Source organism: Sceloporus occidentalis, unplaced genomic scaffold (assembly GCF_023333645.1).
Source record: "Sceloporus occidentalis isolate IW3139 unplaced genomic scaffold, rSceOcc1.0.p SCAF_86, whole genome shotgun sequence".
In the NCBI taxonomy this organism is placed as follows: Eukaryota; Metazoa; Chordata; class Lepidosauria; order Squamata; family Phrynosomatidae; genus Sceloporus; species Sceloporus occidentalis.
The window spans coordinates 3,096,343-3,106,636 of NW_028317066.1; the positions used below are offsets into that span (position 1 = coordinate 3,096,343).

Below are 10,294 nucleotides of genomic sequence, written 5' to 3' on the forward strand. Positions count from 1 at the left end.
GTCCTCCAAGTCATTGATAAAGATGTTGAATAGCATATAAAACAAAAACATGAAACAAGTTAGACAAGGCAACTGTTACATGGATTTGTAACTGATTGACCGGCCGAACCCAAAGGGTGCTCAAGAATGACTCCTTTTCATCCTGGAGAGAAGTGACCAGTGGGGTTCTGTCCGGGGCCCAGTGCTTGTTTAATTTGGTTAACTGCTATTAGTGAATTGCCAAGAGTGGCCACCAGGTGGCGCTCCAGAAGAGAAGTTGGTGAGAAGCCCAAAGAGGCTGCAGTGCCCTGAGTATCCACCAGAGGGCAGCGTTGTATTAGGAATGTTCTTTATTGATTAAAACATTAGTCTATGGGGACTAATGTGATTTTCCATTGGCTCCCCATTCCTGAGGGGGTGTGGCCTCCTTCCCATTACCTGGACTTTCCTCCACTCCCATTGGCTGCCTATTCCCCACGAAAGGTTTCAGCCTTATCCCAGCAACAATGGAGCGAACAACGCACCCCCCTGGTTGCCCTGAAAGTGAAAGGAGCACCGGAAGGAAATGGGGGGAATTGCAGCGCTGCATCATGGGAAATTTGCAACCGGGGGGTTTGCGGTGGTGAAACAGAGCAGAAGCGAAGCTACATTCCACACCAGACCAATTCGGAGTGGAATCGGAGTGAGCTTGGAAGCGATTTCTGTGCATTCGCTTGTTACCGATTTCAGCAAAATGAGGGGTGACTTTGGAATCACTTCGGAAGCCCCACGGAAGGAGCCCCATAGAAAGGAATCGCGTGTGATAACACAAAACGTTGTCGCCTGAATTCGCATCATTGGACCCGCAGTGGCTTCGGATCTGAGCTGCATAGAGCTGCAAAAACCTCTGTGTGATAAACACAGTCTTTGACATTTCACAAGGCTCTGTGGTTTTGGGAACAAGACACTAATTATCATAATTGTTGATGATAATAATAATAATAATAATAATAATAATAATAATAATAATCTCATTCTCCCTCATAAAGGGACACAACTGGAATTACAAGTTTAAGACAATAAACTCTCTTTCCCTGGCGTTTGCACCCATTGCTCCGTCTCCCGGTCTCCTCCGCTGGGAGGAGGGAGAGCGTGGAATTCTGGGAAAGGCTGGCAGTTGGCTTGGAGCCTGAATAGGGTTCTAGAAGGCTGGTGGCTTTGACTGTTGGCTGCTTAGGAAGAAGAAGGGCTCCTTCTGGGTTTCCTTGGCAGGAAAGGCAAGGTGGGTGCCTCGAGTTGGTGATGGGGGACCCCCAAATTTGGTTCCTCTGTGAGAAGGATGGCTAAAGGGAAGAGCCCCCATTTTGGAGCCAAGGGTGGGGGTCTGGAGGGTCTTCTGTATGGAGGCAGCTTTGGGGGCTGGAAGCAAGGAAGCCCCCCTCCTCTTCCCCTCTTCTCCAGCTGCCAGGCCTCCTCTCCTCTCTTGGGAGCCTCTGTGGGGCCCTGAGATTTTGGAGAGGGATCCAAGAGAATCAAAGGGAGGCTGGGACCAAACAACCTCAGAATATGATCAAGATTGCAAGGTTCTTTCTGAGGAAGGAGTGGCAAACTAGGAGAGGCTGCAGCTGTTTGCTTTTGCCTGAGCTTCTGGGAAGGGCCCCTCTTCTCCTTTCTCCTTCACTGTCTTCATGGAGGGCAAACTCCTTTTGCCCTTTGGACTCAGTTTGCAGCAATGGCAGTGAGCTCAAAAGAAGGGGAGAAATGGCAGGAGGAGGAGGAAACTGTGGCCTTTGAAGAGCAGCTGAAAAGGTGGGAGGGCAGAGGATGAACAAGGGGAGGGTCCCTGCCAAACTGGGAGAGTTGGAGGGTATGCAGAAGGAGCTGGGCCTGGAAATGGAGGAGGAGAGGGGGGCTTGCAAAATGACCTCCATGGATGAGGAAGCTGCCCAAGTCCATGGCATACAATGGTCAAGTGAAATGATGTCCATGATATAGGAGCCAGTGTGGCATAGTGGTTTGAGCATAGTGGAACTACAACTCTGGAGATCAGGTTTTAAATCCCAGCTCCAACATAGAAACTCTCTGGGTGACTGAGCAAGTCACACTCTCTCAGCCTTAGGGGAAGGCAATGGGAAACATTAAATACAGACATTTAAATATTGCAATTGCTATGGTTGTTGTTATTGCTGTCTATCTATACATTATGATTTTATGTAGATTATTGGAAGAAAAAATTTAAAAATAGACCCATTAAAATCAATCAGACCCATGAGTCCTACCCAGCCCTCCTCCTATTGACATCTTTGGAGTGATGAAGGCTGGGGCCAACCCTAGGACTCCAATCCTAGCCCCATTTTCTGGAAATTAAGGGGATGTACAGGCCGCCCCTTTTAGCGCCAGATCAGGGCCATGACAAACACGCTACTTTTTCCAGCTCCTTTTCCCACTATGATAAGGCTACGCTGTGGCCCTGATGTGGCCTTTCTGTTGTGCAAAAAGGAGCTCCTTTCTGCGCCAGGGAAAAAGTGCCATATCCGCCAATGGTGTGGCTTTTCTCCACTCCTTTTCTGCATCATCAGCGCCAGAAGAACACCGTGATGTCACCTGTGATATGGTGCAATGTGCAGCATCACACATGCGGGAAGAGTCAGGGAGTGCGCTGTGCAGACTCCATCTTCGCCCTCATGCCAGCCAACGATGCTGGTCTCTACGCCCCGAAAGGCCCAGTGAACTGTCTTAGTCTTTCAGTATTCACAATATTCTCTCTCTGAGGGTTTGGAGGCAAGACTAATAATAGTAATAATAATAATATCAATAATTACTATCCTGCTTTCCAATGGATTTATTTTGAATTTTAGGGAAGGTTCAGGTTTGATTTGCCCTTAGTGCTGTTGAATTGTATTTTCTGTGGTCCATGAAAGATTGCATAAATGTGTGCACATAAAAACACTTTGTATTTTCTGCAGGTGTGGAAAGAACCAAGATGGCTTCCAAAGGAAGGGAGAGAAGAGAAACAACCCTCAATTCCTCCTTTGTGGAAGAAACTGGAGGAAAGAAGACCTCCAGACAGGTTAGTGTCCAGACCTCCTTTTTTGTGGTGGAGCCATTGGGAATTTGACTGACTAGGATGCAGTGGGGGTGTTATTTACAATCCTCTGTCTTTCAGCGAAGGGTGCTTTCTATTGCAGATCACCTTTTGAGATGTGGCAGTGTTCTTCACAGAGGAGGAATGGCCACTCTTGAGTCCAAAGCAGGAATTTCTGTACAAAGAGGTGATGATGGAAACCTATGAAAATGTGTCCTCTGTGGGTAAGGACCCATTGCCCTTCCTATAGAATGGGGGCAAGTGCTCTAGAACACTACATTGCATGCAACACTGGTCCGAATTCAATTTTTATAGCAACAGCCTGTGAAATCATGGAATTTGTAGTCTGTAGTTTCTAGAACTGCCCACATTACACCGGATCTTAAATCCCTCCATTGGCTGCCCATTAGTGTCTGGGCAAGATACAAGGTGTTGGTTGTAACCTTTAAAGCCCTACATGGCTTGGGTCCTGACTACTTGCAGGAGTGCCTTCTTCCACACAATCCTCCCTTCACTGGAAAAAGTCTCCTAAAGCCTAAGAAGACTAGATTGGCTACAACAACCCAGAGGACCTTTTATTCTGCCACTCCTAGTCTTTGGAATGACCTGCCAGAAGAGATCCATCACATCTCCACCTTAGAAGCCTTTAAAAAGGCTGTTAAGACAGATCTCTTTCAGCAGGCCTTTCCAGATTAGGGCTTTTCACTGTCACTGACACTTTTATTGCTACCAATACCTTGGCTACCTTGCATAGATAGAAGTTCTCCCCTCAGCCTCTCCACCCTCATTTTAGCCCATTTTTCCTTTTTCTTATCTGTATTGTAATTTATCTTACTTAGAGCCGATATAGACAGGCCAAAATAAAGCTGCTTCTGGTCACTTTGGAGGTATGCTATTTAAATGATGCATGTGTCCTAAGAGGCCAGAAGCCATGACAAAGCCACACTACAATCCTAAGGACAGGAGCGCAGCTTTGGTGCAGCTTCTGACCTCTTAAAATGCATGTGTCATCTGAACAGTAATAATAATAATAAGAAGAAGAACAAAAATAAGAACAAGTGTGATGTATGTTTGAATTGTAATTTTATTGATTGTATGGTGGAATTTGAAGATTATTTACAGTTTGACCTCAGTATCTGCTGAGGTTTGGTTTCAGGACCCCATGAAGTAACCAAAATCCATGGATGTTAAGTCCTATTACAAACAATGGGGTTCTAGTATGATGTGCCTTACATAAAATGGCAAAATCAGGGTTGGCGTTTTTGGGGATATATTGAGATGCAGAATCTGTGGATCCTGAGAGCTGACTGTGAAATGTTAAAAAGCAGTTGAAATCATCCTATTAAGAGAAATGTAACCCATGTCATTGGACTCATGGAGAAATGGTCAGATGGAACCAAGGAGAATGTGTTTCTTTGGTTGGTTTCCTTGGAAAGAATTGGGAATCTTGGCCAAGGTGGGAGTTGAGTCAGTTGAGGCTGAGAGAAGGAGGAGAGACCTCAGGAGAAGAGCATTTCTCTGGGTTAGTTTCCCTGTTTCCTATTTTATGTGAGTGTTTAGAGTACTGTCTTCCTTACAGTGGAACCTACTCCTGCTTTGTGAAGGCATCACAAGTTGGACTGGTTGATCTCACCTGAAAGCATCCTTCTGGAGGTCTTTAAGCAGAGGCTGGATGACCATCTGTCAGGGATGCTTTGATTTGGATTTCCTGCATCGTAGGGGGTTGGACTGGATGGCCCTAGTGGTCTCTTCCAACTCTACGATTCTATGATTCTATGATTCTTATTCATTCATTCCTATTGTACCTTCTTTTAACTGTATGGTTGTGTTATTTATTACATTTCATCCCATCTTTCTCCCATGGGTGGGTCTGAAGGTGGCTTAGAATACAAAATGTAGAATGAACAAAAGCATCTTTGGGTCTCCATTAGTCCAAAATGACTTGGAGACACACCAGCACCACCAGCAGCAGCACCACAACAAGGCACTGTCACACCTTCTTCCCCTCCTTTCTTTCAATGGTCAGATCCCTGATTTTGTCACATCCCTAATTTTGCTTTAGGACTAATCTGCCCAATTTTCTTCTTTCACTGGCCAAAGACAGTGAGGCCAAAGTTGGAGATAAAGGGAACCCACCACAGGGCCCTGTCTACGTTGCAGATGGGAGTGAGCCCATAGCCATTGCGGAACAGGAGGAAGAAGAGGAGGAAGAGTATATAACCAGGAAACATTTGACATTGTACGTTTTCTGCCACTCATATCATGCTGAAAACATGCAGAAAAGAGTATCCATTGAACTCTTCTCCTGCATCACATTTTAGATGAGCTGATTTTCCTCTTTACTTAGCTGTCCAAAGCAATAGGCAAGTTAAAAAAATTCCTCCCACCTTCCCTCCCACCCTTCACTTTCACATGGCTCTTCTCTGTTTGTTCCCCTCTTCAGTGCGAAGAGAAGATGCAGCCAGTCAGGAAGGCCATACAAGATCTGGACAACCCAGGCAAGGGGCGCTTGGTGGAAGAACTGGAGAATCTTATGCTCAGCTGTCTGTTGAGATAGGCGACCACATCGGCGAGTGCTTGAAAGCTTATTCCAACAAGCAGGAAACTATACTTTGGTGAAGGTAAGCCTCAGCTACTTTCCTGCCAGGCCTTTTATCATGGAATCCAATGACCCCGACGGAAAACCCAGGACAGGGCTATAGAAAGGGAGCTTGTTTGGCTCTCGGTGGCTCCCCTTGAGTCCAATGGACACAGCAGATTGCAGTCTGGAACATAGTTGAATGCAGGAGCAATCATGGGTCTTGGCTTCCATGTTGACCTGTTCTCAGTTTTAATACCCTCTAAGATGCTGAGTTTGAGGGATATGGTTCAGCACCGTCAATAGTTGCCTTAAAATCTGAGACTGCGCATTCGCACATACATCCAAAGGCCCCTTCTGATCATGTGCAGGGATCACCAGGGCCTAACTGCTGCTGCTGTTTACTCCACTGGCAGCCTTTGAGGGAAGGGAAGGAGCGCGCCGGGGGGTTCAGCAGCCTCCCCTTCCTTCCTTCCTTCCTTCCTTCCTTCCTTATTCCTCCCTCCTTTCCTTCTTTTGAGGAGATTTTGAAGAGGCCACAGTGGTGCCCAGGAAAGGCAGGAAAGGAAGACTCTGCTTTAGAAATAGCTTCTCTGTGTATACTGTATGTATATAGATATAGATATATATATATAGATGTATGTGTGTTTGCCTCTGATGTTCTTATGGCTGGGAATGTTGCTGAGGACTGAGGGGAGAAGAAAGGGTCAGTTTTGTGCAAATTCACAACTTCTGTGCATCAAAGAGTCCAATGTGTTGAAATAACAAAGACCTTTATTGAAAACACAGCCAGAAATTCAGTGTTTAAGCCAGAACTGCCTCCCCAAGCCAAAGAATATACTGAAACTCCAAAACCTAAAACTCCACCTTCTACCAAACCTAGCCCCCACCTACAATTCCCACCATCTATCCCCCACTATTAACCAGCCCCACTTTGCCATCCTTCTCTCACGCACAATCTCTCCCCGCCCCAGACATTTGAAGAAGCTAGTTCCCTTTCTGTTGCTACCGGTCCCCAACTTTCTTCAGCCAACATCCCACAAATTCTGAATGCTATCATTGCTATTCTAGCTAGCTGCAATAAATCCCAGTCCCCCGTCTAACTAGCCTAAACCACAGCCCATAATCCCCAGCCAAATTTATAACCCAAAGCGATTATCTATACTAGTAGCAATGAAAACCTAAACTTAACAAAATATAACATAAACAGACATATGGACATAAAAACCGTACAAATAAAATCATGAGGGCCTTTTCTTAGCACTGCTGGATTGAAAAAAGATTTTTGTATTCCTTCTTTACAAAAATAAAGTTCGTTCACTGCTTGGATTTGTGTGGCTTCTCTCCTGTGTAGCCTCTCTGGTGACTGAATAGGCCTGACCTCCAAGAAAAGCATTTCCCACAATGCTGGCATTTGTAAGGCTTCTCTCCTGTGTGGATTCTCTGGTGTGTCAGTAGGTGGGACTGCCGAGAAAAACAGTTCCCACAATGCTGGCATTTGTATGGCTTCTCTCCTGAGTGGATTCTCTGGTGTGTCAGTAGGTGGGACTGCTGAGAAAAACAGTTCCCACAATGCTGGCATTTGTATGGCTTCTCTCCTGAGTGGATTCTCTGGTGTGTCAGTAGGTGAGACTGCCGAGAAAAACATTTCCCACAATGCTGGCATTTCTATGGCTTCTCTCCTGTGTGGATTCTCTGGTGTGTCAGTAGGTGGGACTGCTGAGAAAAACAATTCCCACAATGCTGGCATTTGTATGGCTTCTCTCCTGAGTGGATTCTCTGGTGTGTCAGTAGGTGAGACTGCCGAGAAAAACATTTCCCACAATGCTGGCATTTGTATGGCTTCTCTCCTGTGTGGATTCTCTGGTGTGTCAGTAGGTGGGACTGCTGAGAAAAACAGTTCCCACAATGCTGGCATTTGTATGGCTTCTCTCCTGAGTGGATTCTCTGGTGTGTCAGTAGGTGGGACTGCTGAGAAAAACAGTTCCCACAATGCTGGCATTTGTATGGCTTCACTCCTGAGTGGATTCTCTGGTGTGTCAGTAGGGTTGACTGGTGAGGAAAACAGTTCCCACAATGCTGGCATTTGTATGGCTTCTCTCCTGAGTGGATTCTCTGGTGTGTCAGTAGGGTTGACTGCCAAGAAAAACATTTCCCACAATGCTGGCATTTGTAAGGCTTCTCTCCTGAGTGGATTCTCTGGTGTGTCAGTAGGGTTGACTGCCAAGAAAAACAATTCCCACAATGCTGGCATTTGTATGGCTTCTCTCCAGTGTGGACTCTTTGATGCATGACAAGGATAGACTTGTACATAAAATGTTTCCCACAATTCTGGCAGTTGTATGGCTTCTCTGATGTGTGGACTCTCTCATGACTGACAAGTTCTTCTGTAAAGAAGAATAATGACAGATAATACTGAAATTCAGAGTTAAGAGAGGAAAGTGTAGCCCAACATTTAGCCCTACGTTCACGCCTCCCTATTTGAGATTAAATTAATAGAGTTGGAGTGGGTGACCTGAGCATGATTCTGGTGCAGGTGCCCCAAATCCATGAAATGATTATATCCTTACTCAGAGGAGCTGGCAAAGAGGAGATTGTGGGGAACTACCTTGAGGTAATCAGTAGAAGCAGATAGTCATACAGACTGTTGAATAAATATTCATTTTAACATGTGTAAAAATATCTTAATTGAAAAGTGGCATCATATCCTGTGAGATGGCCAGAGAGTGCTGAGTCAGAGCACATGGCATGATGCAAGCTAACTGCAGAGGACGCTTCATAGTGTGGCATCAGGAAATGAATCACAGCCAATACAGTATACAGGTCACATGTGGATTGCTGTGGATAGGATTGAATTGTAGTTGTTTATACAAGAGACAGTGAACATGATGGAAGTCAGAGAGGAGAGCTTGCAAATATTTTTTATTTTGCAACTCAAGATAAAAAACTTCCAAAGATTCAGATGAAATCAACTGTGTCTGTGACTTATTTTTAAGTGTGAAAAGTGGTCAGTGCATTACCAATACCTGTATCGGGAAATTTCTTTCCATATTCTGCTATGTTATTGTTGAGCTTCATCTGGGAGCATCGTGCTCACATTGCGTTGTACATTAGCTTGTGAACGGGACTGGAATTCAGAGCCAAGAAGGACTTGAGAACCGGGGTGCTAATCCCTTATGTCTTAGGTATTTGTACCAAGCACCCATTTTATTCCATTTGATTTTGGACCATATTTTCCCCAACCAGGAAACTTTCTGAAACGATTTAAACCTTATAGAAACTCAAGTTCTGCCCACTAGCAACAATTGCAGTATAAATATACCAACTGGCTGTTCTTTAGCGTCAGTCCAGTTGCAGACAGACACTCTGTTGGTTTACATTGCTAAACACCTCAGTACACTTGCCAGCTACACTTGCCATGGGAGTTACTGATTTCTCTCACCATTCTGGACTGTCAGCACTTGGAATCAAGTTCTGTCTAGGTTATGTATTATCATTAGCAAAGCCTAACATCTCCAGTCCCACCTTTGTTACCTAGTTCTTGTTTTTGTGCGTGAACACCTATATGTGTGTGCCTGAGTGTACAGTGCACCTGCATCATGCGCGGGCATGCCTTACACGGATTTCAGCATACACTAAAAGTCACACTGGGAAAAGGGCTGGCATGCCTCATAAGGGTTAATAGCGCCTCATTCATTTAAATAGGGCTCGGGAATATACGGAATTAGTCTAATGCCGGGGGGGGGGGGGGGGTCCGGAACTACTGAGGTCCCTGTTGCCCCAATCTCTCCTTTGAACTAAGTATGAAATTCCCCTAAAAGCATAGCACTTGGGGGTGTCCTCCCCAGACTCCAGCAATCAGGTAATAAAGGTCCTCTGGAATCAACCATGGAACTAAGCAAGCTCAGACTGGAAAAGAAACATTAGAGACAAAGGGATTTTTGTGTCACCCTTTCATCTCTTCATGGGCCAATAGTGTGATGCGGCAGCTACAAAGGCCCATGTGATTCTAGGCTGCATCAATGCAAGAATAGTTTCTAGATCAAGGGAAGTAATAGTGCCACTCTATTCTGCTTTGGTCAGCCCTCACTTGGAATAATCCTGTGTCCAGTTCTGGGCCCCATAATTCAAAAAGGATGTTGACAAATTGGAGCATGCCCAAAGAAGAGCAACCAAAGTGGTGTAGAGTCTGGGAACTATCAAGTTCTGTGAGGAACACTTTTAAGAGCTGGTTATGTTTAGCCTGGAGAAAAGAAGATAAAGAGTGGATATTATATCCAAGTTTAAATATTTGAAAGGTTGTCATGTTGCGCAAGGAGCAAGCTTGCTTTTTGTTGCTACAGAGAAAAGGCGACACCACAATAGATGCAAGACACAGGGAAAGAGGTTCCACCTAAACATTAGGAGGAACTTTGTGACAGTAAGAGCTCTTTGACAGTGGAATATACTCCTTTAGAGTCTGGTGGAGTTCTCTCATTCGGATGTCTTTAAAGAGAGGCTGGATGGCCATCTCTTGGGGGTGATTTGAATGTGTATTCCTGCATGGCAGAAGGGGGTTGAACTGGATGGCCCTTGTGGTCTATTCCAACTCTATGATTCTATTATTCTAGTGGAACCATAGAAACATAATAATATAGGATAAAAGGACCCTCAGTCTTTATAGAAAGAGCAAT

At 45.1% G+C, this 10,294-nt stretch overlaps 1 pseudogene; it reads right to left on the minus strand.

Annotated features, from left to right (window-relative positions):
* Positions 1-6,938: 6,938 nt before the first annotated feature.
* LOC149285019 (uncharacterized) lies at positions 6,939-9,232 on the minus strand (annotated as a pseudogene).
* Between the last annotated feature and the right edge of the window lie 1,062 nt (positions 9,233-10,294).